General features: G+C 43.4%; 1 pseudogene; it reads right to left on the bottom strand.

The window, feature by feature from the left end:
* Positions 1-1,221: 1,221 nt before the first annotated feature.
* Positions 1,222-4,169, bottom strand: LOC132652517 (small ribosomal subunit protein uS5-like; annotated as a pseudogene).
* Between the last annotated feature and the right edge of the window lie 7,464 nt (positions 4,170-11,633).

Raw genomic sequence — 11,633 nt, 5'->3', positions numbered from 1 at the left:
GTTTTAAATTGCCTGTTATAGCAATGAAATAGCACAGGGAGGAATGTGTCCCTGTGAGCCAAGAGAAGTGACAGCAGAGAGGAAATGGTTAAGAGAAGATAATAAAAGCCACTGGAATTGCACTGTAGGCACAGCTGTATAGCCCTTATAGAACCGAGGGACAGTTAGGTAGCCTCCAGAGCCCAGAGGCCATTTGACGCAACACTCAGTGAGTACATACACATGGGTCAAAGGCACTTGGCTGGACTCACGCAGCAGAGGAGCTGGGTCCAGACATAGATCTGTCTCAGTTCAGACTCCTTGAATCAATAGCTAACTTTATACACTGAATGTGAGAGTGACTACTGATCATTCAAAAAACCCAAAACTAAACAAACACACACACAAAACCCCAAACTTGTAGGGAGGAGAGTATTGCACTGTGGTTGTGAGCCTATGTCATAGAGGAAAAGAGGCTTTAAGGGATAAAATGGGCTCATTATACCAGTTGTTTGCCAATTAAAAAAAAACAAACCTATTTTCATTCAGTTATTTTTCCTTTCAGTGAGAAAGGAAGAGAAGGGGAATGTGTACGTTCCCTACCTGCCCCAAAGCTTTGTTTTTGAAGTCACATGGCGGGGCCTTAGGCTAGGAAAAGGTGGTTGGAAAAACCATTTACTTGTATGGCTATGATTTTAAACATTGAAAACCCAGAATGGATCACTCTCATGTACGCTTTGCCAATAAGAAAGGTCACATTCCTAATAGTTCCTGTTTTAAATGCCCTAATGAAGCATGATGGATTGGCATTTTTTTTTCAAGCAGTGAGTGATGACATAGGTTTCTGTATATTGCAGTGTTAAGGAGTGGGGAATGTCAAGAAACTCACATGAAGAAGAGTCTTAGGACCTTGTGGATGGGTTAACTGTAATTGCATCAGCTGCATCAAATTTGCCCTCTTAAATGAAATGGACTTCTTCCCTAAGTGTAGAAGTAATGTTTTCTGGAAGTTTTGGCGACAAGTACTCCTAGGAAATAAAGTGATGCAAGATCTTGGTGGAGGCAGATCTGTCTGTACTGAATGTGTAGTGCTTTTTTGGGTCTTACTGAAATCACAGCTTTATTTAGAAATGAGAATGACAGTTCCCCAAGAGTGTATAATGTGTTTCTAGTTCCTGAAAACTATACTGCCCATATATAATTTTTTCCAAAAATACGCTTAATTCATTTTATGATCTTGTATAAAACCCCATATGTGGTAGCCACAGCTGGAGCCTAGGTCCTCTGAACTCTGGTGAGGGTTTTCTCAAGGTGGTCCATGAATTCCTGATGAGGTTATTTGATGAACACAGTCTTTCCCAGAGGTTCCAGGATCAAGAAGCTGTAGGACTTGGAGATGGCATGAAAGGTGGCCTTGATGGAGTTGCCCAGGGTGGCAGTGCAGCCCTGTCTTATGTTGGCGGTCATTAATACTGGCCATACTTAGCAGCTTTCTGGACACAGGAGCAGAGATGATGCCAGTGCCTCTCGGTTGGGGGGGACTCAGCAGTGTGGAACCACAGCTTCCTGTCACTCTGCATGGAACAATGTGGGGCTTGCCAATCTTGTTTCCCAACTAGCCTTTCCATACAGAAAGAGTGGAAAGCTTGGCCAAGATGATAGCCCCTCGGGTTTTGATTGGCTATATCCTTGGACCACTTAATACCAGGGCCAACATAACTATTCTAGTCCCCAATAGCAACTAAAGCCTTGAACTGGGTCCTCATTGCAGCATCTACCCTGGCAAGATCTTCAGAATCTCATCTTTTGGGGATGCTCTCAGGAAAAAGCTGATGGTCTAGGATTCCTTAATGGGTGGGGAGAAGAGGTAAATTGTCTCCAGGAATTCTATTTTCAAGTCCTTGACCAGGTGGCCCAGCTTGGTGACAGGGATCCACTCCTTGTCTTTGGCTTTACCTCCAGAAGCCTCACAGCTTCTATTATAACCTCAGTCCCCAAGGCTACTGCCAAGTCCTCTGCAGAAGCTGTTGTGGCCTTCCAAGCCTGGACCAGAGGTATTCTGCATCATCCACTGTTTGCTGTTTTCCTGAAGAGGAGGATGATATAGATAATTCTTAAACAATTCTTTCTTGGCTATTCTCAGAAATAGCACAAATAAAACCATTCTTTAAAAGTAAAATTTCTTGGGCTGTACCCATTTTTATTGGTTACTTTTCTCGTGCTAAGATAAAATGCCATATGGGTCCAGAGGGTTGAGTTTATCATGGCAGGTGAGGCATAGCAGTGTGAAAGTAAGCATGAAAGTAGGAGCAGGAAGATGAGATGCAGGCATAGTGCAGGGAGAGAAAGTGGAGTGAGGTTTTAAACTCTCTTAAGCCCACCCCCAGTGATGCACTTTCTCCAATGAGCCTTTCTCCAATGATGCCAGCTTCCCAGGAATCACCACCAACTGGGGACCAAGTGTTTGCATACCAGGCTCTGGAGAATGTTCTCATTCAGGTCATTGCACTATCTGTCTGAGTTAGCCGTCTAGCACTGGGATAAAGCCCATGACCAAAAGCAGCAGGTGGGAGAGTGGGCTTGTTTCGTCTTATTCTTCCAGGGCACATCACAGAGTGAAGGCAGGGAAGGAGCTCACAGCAGGAACCTGGAGGCAGGAACTGAGGCAGTGGTTATGGAGGAGAGCTGCTTACTGACTTGCCCTGCTCCTGCACACCCCCTCTCCCCGGCTTGCTCAGCTTGCTTTCTTAGATCCAGGAGCCTGTGCCATGGCCGACACCACTGCCAGCAGGCTGGGCCTTTTCTCATCCATCAAGAAAATGCTCCACAGGCATTTTCTCAGTTGAGATTCTCTCCTATGACTTTAGCTTGTGTCAAGTTGATCAACAAACAAATAAAACAAAACAAAAACACAGCAAACTAACCAGGGCAATATTCAGCATGATGAGTGTTTTTCACATGACACTAATACTTAAAAATAACACAAAATTTGACAATGAAAAAATAATTTGTATAATTTTGGGATGTGTCTTGAGTGAACTATAATTTATAGGGGTAGATAATACATATTTGTATGGAATACTGAATTACACATAGCTTCCAACACATGGCAAAGTGCTCTGTATGTATCTAAGAAAAAATGTTGCCATTTCCCACTCCAAACTTGAAGTTGGTTTGAGCAAGGTGTTATTGGGGGCATTTAGAATTGATTTCTCTTTGTTTAAACACAAAGGCTCTACAAAAATCTGTGTTATTTTGATGAGTTTTTTGTAGCCGGTGTATCTATATTTCTCTATGTTGTCCCTCTTGCTGTGGATTTCCATGGCCTGTAAGTATCAATGACACCTCAAAATTTAATGTAAAATAGCATAAGAACCGCTATTTCTTTGGTAGTTTTTGGTATGAAAGGTGCATTGTGATTGTCTGAGTCCCATCTATGGAAAACAGCAGTGGCCCATCCTTCAAGAACTCCCTCCAAAGCCATGGTGCTCTTGCTGAACCCAAGTCCCCACTGTATCCTAGTCTTGTCTGGCTTTCTGCTCTAAGTCAGTAAGACCAGTAAGAGTCAGTGTGACCAAAAGTGTATTTGGTTTGTCTGAAGGGTGCAGATTATTGGGTGCTTTATGTGGTGTGTGTCACTGTTTCCTAAACAGACTGCAAGGAAAGAGACTGTTAACATGGACCTAGGAAGCAGGTTTGGCTTGGTGTCCTGTGAATGTCACCTGTGAATTGTGAATTCATGGTGTACTTGAATTCTGCTGAAGCCAGAATGGAGGAAGCTGTGCTGGATGCCTTTCTGGGATCAGGAGAGGAAAACAGGTTAAGAAATGGCCCAAAAGAAATATGAACAGCAAATGATGCTGACACCAGGGGCAGCTGATCAGGTAGTGGAGCAGGAGAAGGCCTTGAATTTGGCTAATAAGAAGTCAAATTACAAAGAACAGGAGCACAGAAGTGAGTGAATGCATGTTTCTCCTACGTGGTAGAGTGAGCACCATCTCTAAGCATACAGGGAAATACGATAATTTCATGTGCAGAGTGATCCCGCATCTTTGTGTGGCTACAAAAATGCCCCCTTTATTTCTTCCTGTGATGATTTTTGAAAAAATTCATAACCATAGGCAGAGGAAAACTTGCCCTGGGAAGTGGCACTTGCCTGAAAGCTGTCTGTGCCTAGGAGCGGACGCCATGGGCCAGTGCTTAGGCTGCTCTATTAATAGCACTGAGCTACCCAGCAGGTGACACTGGGCCAGAGAACTCAGCCTGTTCTTTCCCCATGGATTCAAAAGCCAAGTTCATGGAGTAGGCATGAGACAGGAAGAGGCAGCAATCCGATGAGCTGGCCTTACAGGTCAGAATGCAGCATGAAGATCTGTGAGTGTTCTCATTTTGCTGAGGCAGGAGGCTTCCTGGCTTCCTCTTCCCATCTTCATGCTGTGTGTGAGAGAGAGAAAGAAAATGAGAATATTCTTTTATGCTCTGAAAACATACCTTGCTTGGTCTCTGTTTTCCCCATCAGGGAGCAGAAAGAAAAATCCGAGATGAAGAGAGAAAGCAGAATAGGAAGAAAGGGAAGGGCCAGGCCTCCCAAACCCAGTGCAACAACTGTAAGTCAACCCCTCCCCAATGCTGATTGTAGCCAGCAGGGTCCTTTGAAGAGACAGAAGAAGCTGGCTACAGGGGAAGGTACGAAGGCTCCAGGTGTGGCCTGCTTTGCCCCTACAGTGCAGACAGGGGCAGCGTTGACATGGAAAGCAAACAGAAGTCCTCCGCGGTACACACAGGACAGCTGGAAGTGGAGGAGCCTTCTACCCTCATTGTACTTCCCAGAATCCCATGCTCTTTTTGTTTATTTGGGCCTGGGGAAGGGCATTTGAAGCATAATCTAGGCTGCTGGGAAAGCTTTGGGGGAGGATCATGAACTTGGCTGACAGTGTTCATGTGTGCATAGCCCTGTTCTGTGGTTGTTGTGGTTTCGTGCAGCCTCTGACGGGAAGCTGGCCGCCATACCTTTACAGAAGAAAAGTGACATCACGTACTTCAAAACCATGCCTGACCTGCACTCGCAGCCCGTGCTCTTCATACCAGATGTTCACTTTGCCAACCTGCAGAGGACTGGACAGGTACTACTTTTGCTCACAGCCTCCTACTGCCCTCCTCAGGGTGTGCTGGTGTGTACGCAGAACAGGCCACAAAAATAAACTCAAGCAGCAGGGGAATGGCAACACAAAAAGTAGGTTTTTACAGAAAACATTGTCTTGGGAGGAAATACTGGCATGCTAAGGCAAAGAAAGGTGTGAGCTGTTATTAGAGCATTGTTGACAACAGGACAGGAGAAAGCTCCTCATCTGCCTGTTCAAGTTGTGGTGTCTGTGAAGCAGACTCGGTCAGTGCACATATCGCCACCTAGTGGTGAGAGGTAAAACTGTTTCATACATTTCATACATACATTTGCCCAGAGGAGAGAAATTAAGATCTTGTCAACAATTTTTTCCTTAGCAAATTAGTAGTTCTCATTGAGTGGATAAATCATTAGTCATCTGAGGGAAAAAGAGTGTTAGATCTTCCTTCAAAAACACAATAGCCAAGTCCTATGGTTATATCTACAAATGAAATGAAGGATTGGAAATCAAATAAATATTCAATAATTAAATCATTATGACAGCTTAGTTTTGTGGAAGATTATGCAGACACTGAAATTTAATGATGAAAACTATGCATCCACAGGAGAATTAATTATGATTTTGTTCAATAAAAACTAAAAGGGTACTGGTGTGCTGGGTCTAGCACTCCAGTGCTGACGGAGCTGAACTGGAGCTTGCTCAGGGTTTTTCCTGTGCTAACTGAAGACTGGTCCTCTATAAGGGAAGGTTTACAGAATTCTCGGGTGATGCTGATGTTATTTCCTTTACTCTTTAAGGTTACTTCTCCCAAGGGAGAAATGAAAACTGGAGAAGAAAGAAAAGATGTTTCTTAGCATCAGCCCGAGTTTGTTTTGGCCATACTAATTGGGACTTTAATTTTGCCTCGTTTTGTTTTCTTTTGAATCCAGAATCCTTAGCTGAAAGGATTGTTTTGAGAAATAGGAGCATTATGACAAACTCAAGTCCCCTCACATTCTAAGTGCTGGGACTTGACATCAGCCTGATTTCTCAATCTTGCAGCTTCTCCTTTTTCTGGAGAATGTTTTATATAGTGACAAGGCAGCTGTACAAGCAGAGGATCATGGTGTGTGGGGGGGTTGCATGTGTGCATATGCATGAGTGTGTGTGTTTATTTGTTTCTCGGTTCATGATATAATATGATAATAAATATATTCATACTTTTTGCATGGAGTACATTTCTACTAAAATTCATTTTAACATTCCTATCTTGTCTTATTACATAGGAACCAATATATAAGAGGAAAGAATATGAATATTGTATCTTTTCCAGAAAAGACAGCCAGCAAGGCTGTGTGTGTGAGAGAGAGATGGTTGCCTGCATGTGGCACCACTGTCTGGCACTGTCTGCAGGATACTTCAGTTTCTCTAATTCTGATTGTGCTTGCCACTGCTCGTTCCTAATGACACTTGTCCTTGGAGATCTTCCTTTTGCCACATGACCTTTAGAGCATGAAGAGAGTTAATGAATGAAAAACTGAAATAAAAAGAGGAAGATGTGGCTCCCCTTAAAGTGTGGAGATTTTTATTGTATATGTAAAGGACAAAGCAGGCAGAGGGAGGAGTCCAGGCTGAACATGGCCAGCTGACTAAACGGGCAAGGAGAGAGAAGTAAGAGAGAAGCCAAGAGCTGCCACCAGGTTCAAGAGGCAAAGAAAGCCAAAATGGCTGAGTTACATGCTGTTGGAACAGGAAGTCCAGCCAAGAGAGGAGTGTAGGGGAGGGGTTGGGGTGAGGTATGTTGAGAGGAGCCACAGGTCCTGAGGGATGCTGGCCCGATTTGATATGTGAAATAGGCATCCCAGTTAAATATTTGTCCACCAGTTTCTTTGCTGACAGTTTACCCTTACATTTCTGTGGTGATGGGAAACCAGGGTAAGCCCCCTTTGACGAACAAACACCCGGGAGCCAGCACAGCCTTTCTAAAGAATGTGTTTAGATCTTACCAACAGATTTTCTTATTGTCAGGAGCAACATTTGGCAGAGAGCCAGAGTAACCTGATCAGATCAGACCAGCTTAAGCTAGAAATAGTCACATTTCTGAATTTACTTTATAAAAATCTAACACACACACCATTGCTAATCAAATGTATCTTTTTTCCTCTTCACAGATAGTTTGTACAGTCAGACAACTCATTCAGATTTCTGTTTTATCCTGTCTGACATGAGCCTCTTGTTTTCCCCACAGGTGTATTACAACACAGATGACAAACGAGAAGGGTAAGAGCAGTCCTTCATTCTAAGCACATAATGTTTGTTTGTGGGGTGGCAATGCACCTTCCCAGCCTGGGCCGCCCTGGGCAGGAGATGGGACCTTCCTGTGTGCTGTGACCTAGAACGGAGAGAGGGGCAACAGGTGGTCACCTTTTCCTGCAAGCCCATCTTCTGTGCCTTCCCTTTCTCCCTGTGATCTGCCTTTGACTAAATGGTAATTTTGCAAATGTGGCCCATCCCTTCTAGTGCACTGTTTGTTGAAATCTTTCTGATAGCTCTTGCTTCCCATCGTTTCATCTCAGCACAAGATCTGGTTGAGAGTGTAAAAGCCTTTCCTGCTTTCAAAGCTGCCCGAGACACAAACAGCTCCTGAAGCCTTACTCAAGGTGTTGAATGGGGCCTGAGTAGATTGAGAACCTGTTCACTGCCCTGTGGGTTTGGGGTAGGAAGTTGTCTTCTGTATCTTCCAGATGTGTCTCTCTGGCCCCATCTTTGCAGAGAATATATGCCCACCTATAAATGTTTAGGGGCAGCTAACTCTTCAGTGTAGTTTCTTTCCTTAACTCATTTTATATACTCAGAAGCTTGCAGGTATGAAAGGGCTGTTTTAAGGTCACGAGATGACTCTTCTCGGACACAGTAATGTTGGTAGCACATTCTCACGGGGTAGGTGTTGAGCTGCCTTCTATTTGAATATTGCCAGTGACGAATGCTCTCTGCATATGAGGAAGCTCATTATATTATTTCTAAGAGCTGGGTGGTTTCAGCTTTTAGAGTTTAAAGGAGGAAAACTGTACTTTGGCTTATTCTTTTGGAACAACATAGGGCAGAGGCAGGGGCAGATGCCAGAGCTGTTCCTCTGTGGCCTCTACCAGTTAGAGAATGTCATTTAGGCTTCCAGTCTCTTGAATGACACTGCCTATGTTTAGTATGATCTTCTCTGGTTAATTAATTCTTTTTGGAAACATCCTGACAAACATACCCAAGAGTGTGTTTTACAAATCTTCTTAGGGTCTCTCATTTCATATTGGTTAACAGTTGAGATTATCATAGCACGTTCTCTCTGATAACAGTGTTCAACTTCTGTCCATTCACTCCTGCTCTGTTCTCTGGATAAGCCTTTTCCACCCTCAACATTCAAACTTCTATTCTTCCCTGAAACTGTTCTTAGTTAAAATATAATTTTATCTTTTAATATCTTAATTTCTCTCATGGGAGACTACTAAATTTATACAACAACAGCAAAAAAGGAGCATTTTGCCTCTGTGTAGGTTTGTGTACCAGTTGCATGCCTATTGCCCATGAAGGCCAGAAAATGGCATTGAATCCCTGGAACTGGAGTTACAGATGATTATGAACTGTGCTATGGATGCTGGAAATTAAACCCAGGTCCTCTGGAAGAGCAGCCAGTGCTTTTAACCTCATAGTTCTCCAGCCTGACCACTAAGTTGGTTTTGTTTTCTTTTTATTTGCTTTTGTTTTCTGAATACATGTGTTTAGAACCTCCTGAATTGCAGATTATGTTGGGAACTCTCTTATAATCCAAAGGCTATATTTTTCTCTTAAAGCAGGCTAAAACCACATTCATTCCTTAATACATATTTTATGCTTATTGTTTGCATTAGTTGTGTATACCTAACATCCCAAGATAAATTTCCTACAAACCATAGTCAAACTTTCCCATTCCTATGTAAAACACTTCATAATTGGTGAAGGAAGTATAGCTGATATTGCTGGCTTTATTCCTGAAGCAGAAGTTTTCAAGTGACAGACCAAGGGCCAGATCTTCTTTTGGTGGGGGTGGGGGTGGGCAGGGTCTCAGTCTGTAGCCCTAGCTGCCTGGAACACACCATGTAGGCCAGGCTGGCCTTGAGCTCACAGAGATCTTCCTCCTGAGTGCTGGGATTAAAGGTGTGTATGCCACACAGCCTCAATCACCCATTTTGAATGGTCTACAGACTAAGATGGTTTCAATAGTTTAAAAACCTCCAGTGAAGACTGGCATTACATGATCAGTGATATGAAGTACACCCGAGCCTCTGCAAGGAATGTTTTTCTGGAACACAGCTGTATTAGTTCCTTCATGTGTTCTCTATGGTTTCTTTGGTGATACAGCAGCAGAATTGAGTGTTACAGTAAGAATCTGAAAAACCTTTGCTGCTGGGCCCTTTTTAGACAAAGTTTGCCACCTTCCGTCTCAGAGGAAGACACTCTCAAAGGAATTAAATTAAATAACCCCCAGGCTGCTTAGGACTGGAACTTGTCCAGGACCAAATCTCTAAAATCAGTTGTAAATCCTTTAAGTATTGATTAGAAAGACAAGCATAGTGGCTCATGCCTCTAGTCCCAGAAATCAGGGATCTGAGGCAGGAGGATCAAACGTTTTGGCTAGCCCAGTCTGTCTAGAAAATAAAAACTCCTATTTCAAAAACAGAAATGGGTAGTTTGTTCTTTTTATCTTGGGACAGAAATAATCAAATTTCAGTTGGTTGGAACAAACAAGTGATTAGACCTATGAATTCTAATCTTTAAATCACATATTTTATAAAGAGACAGCATGGCGTCATGAAAAGAATGTTGGCTTGAGCTCAGGAAGCCAAGCCCATCCTCTGGACTGTTGTTTATCCACATGAAGCCTCATCCAGCCTAACCTTCCTGTCCCTAACCTCCATGTCCTCAGGTCTATACTGAGGGTGCTGTAGAAGGCTCTCTCTCTTACATCCCCAGCATTTGGCATTTTGCTTAGTGGTATTCCTGAGATAAAGTTCACAGGGAGTGTTATAAAGGGGAACTTTAGGAGAGTGTGAAGTGATTGTGCAGACCCATCAGCCTGTCTTTTGCAAGCTAAGTGGCCAGTGACCTACCTGTAACTCCACTGGTCTCTCCATAAGAATTGCCTGTGTTGTTGCGTAGTCATCCATTCCAAGGACAGCCATGTCCTGTACTTCCATACATCTATGGTTGAGCAATGTGGGCAGGTTAGTGCCTCTGTGTTAATGCATGCTGGGTCCTTGGCTATTGCTATATGTTAAAGTAATAGCACTCCCTGGATACCTTGGCTAGGTTCTGAATGCTTTTATGTGTATTCTTTTCATAATAGGAAATCTGGGAGATTTCCTATTATCTCCCAGATTTCCTATTATCTGCCATTAACAGTGAGGAAAAAGGCCTTGAGAAATTTGGAAACTTCTTCAAAGTTGTCTAGCTGGTACATGATAGAAGCACAGGTTGAGCCAGTGCCTACCCATAATTCCCAGCACTCACCAATGTGCCTCCATTGCCCCGTTTCCTCAATTCTAGACCCATGCATGGCTGAGGGGAAGGCACAGGGGTGGGGGCTGGGCATATCCTATTGTGTAAGCTTTCTGGTCTTTACCAAGGTCTAACCTTGTTTCATCTCATGAGCTCTCCTGGCAGGGCAGACAGATCTCAGAGCTCTGAGGACACCGTGTGTGCTCATCTAGCCCTGAGGAGGTACTAACATCAGTGGCATTGTCACAGCAGCCATCAGGACGATGGATCAGGCCAAGCTTGTGATTTTGAGTTAGCTTCACTGTTTGCGGTAGTTAAAGAGGCTGGAGAATAACCCGCAGAGCGTGTCTGTGCCTTGTGCTCTCCAGAAGTTTCACCATAAGTCCTGGTAGCTTTGTAGCCCTCTCCATCCTTGCTCTTGTATCAGACCTAACATTTCTCAGGATTTTTTGGATGAATCTTAATATTGTTTGTTGCTTCCAAGGGTCTTGTTTTCCTTGTGATTAACCCCACAAACCTATGGCTGAGTATGCTGCTGGCCCTGGGTTTTTCTAACTGATGGCCTCGTGATGGAGATGATGTCAGGGAAAGCTCTGCTCTGTTGCTCTCTGATCCTTTGAAAATGATTATATAGTGTCACTGAGCTGGGCACAAGAAGGCCTTCAGCCTGCATTCTTCTCATTAGAATGCGGGCAAGTCATAGCTGCCTTGTTTGGTTTTGCTTTGAAAAATAAATGAAACTACTGGATTCATAACATATAAAACTTACTGACTCCTACTGGGTTTATAGATTTGAAAGTGTTTGGCCTCCCAAGAGAAATGTGGTTTATCTGAGATACTATTTTAATGACAAAGCCTGCTGTGGCTTGGATTAAGTTGTTCTCAAAAGTCAACTGAACTGGAAAAAATATAAATGAATCTTACTTTGTGAAGCAGTTTGACTCACACAGCATGAGAAGGTATCTGATAACATTTCAGGCAATTTACCAGTTATTAACCTAATAGTGCCTGGCTGCTATGTGTATG

This window comes from Meriones unguiculatus, chromosome 2 (genome assembly GCF_030254825.1).
Source record: "Meriones unguiculatus strain TT.TT164.6M chromosome 2, Bangor_MerUng_6.1, whole genome shotgun sequence".
NCBI lineage: Eukaryota > Metazoa > Chordata > Mammalia > Rodentia > Muridae > Meriones > Meriones unguiculatus.
The sequence above is the reverse complement of the archived record's forward strand: the minus strand, read 5'-3'. Positions and strand labels throughout refer to the sequence as shown.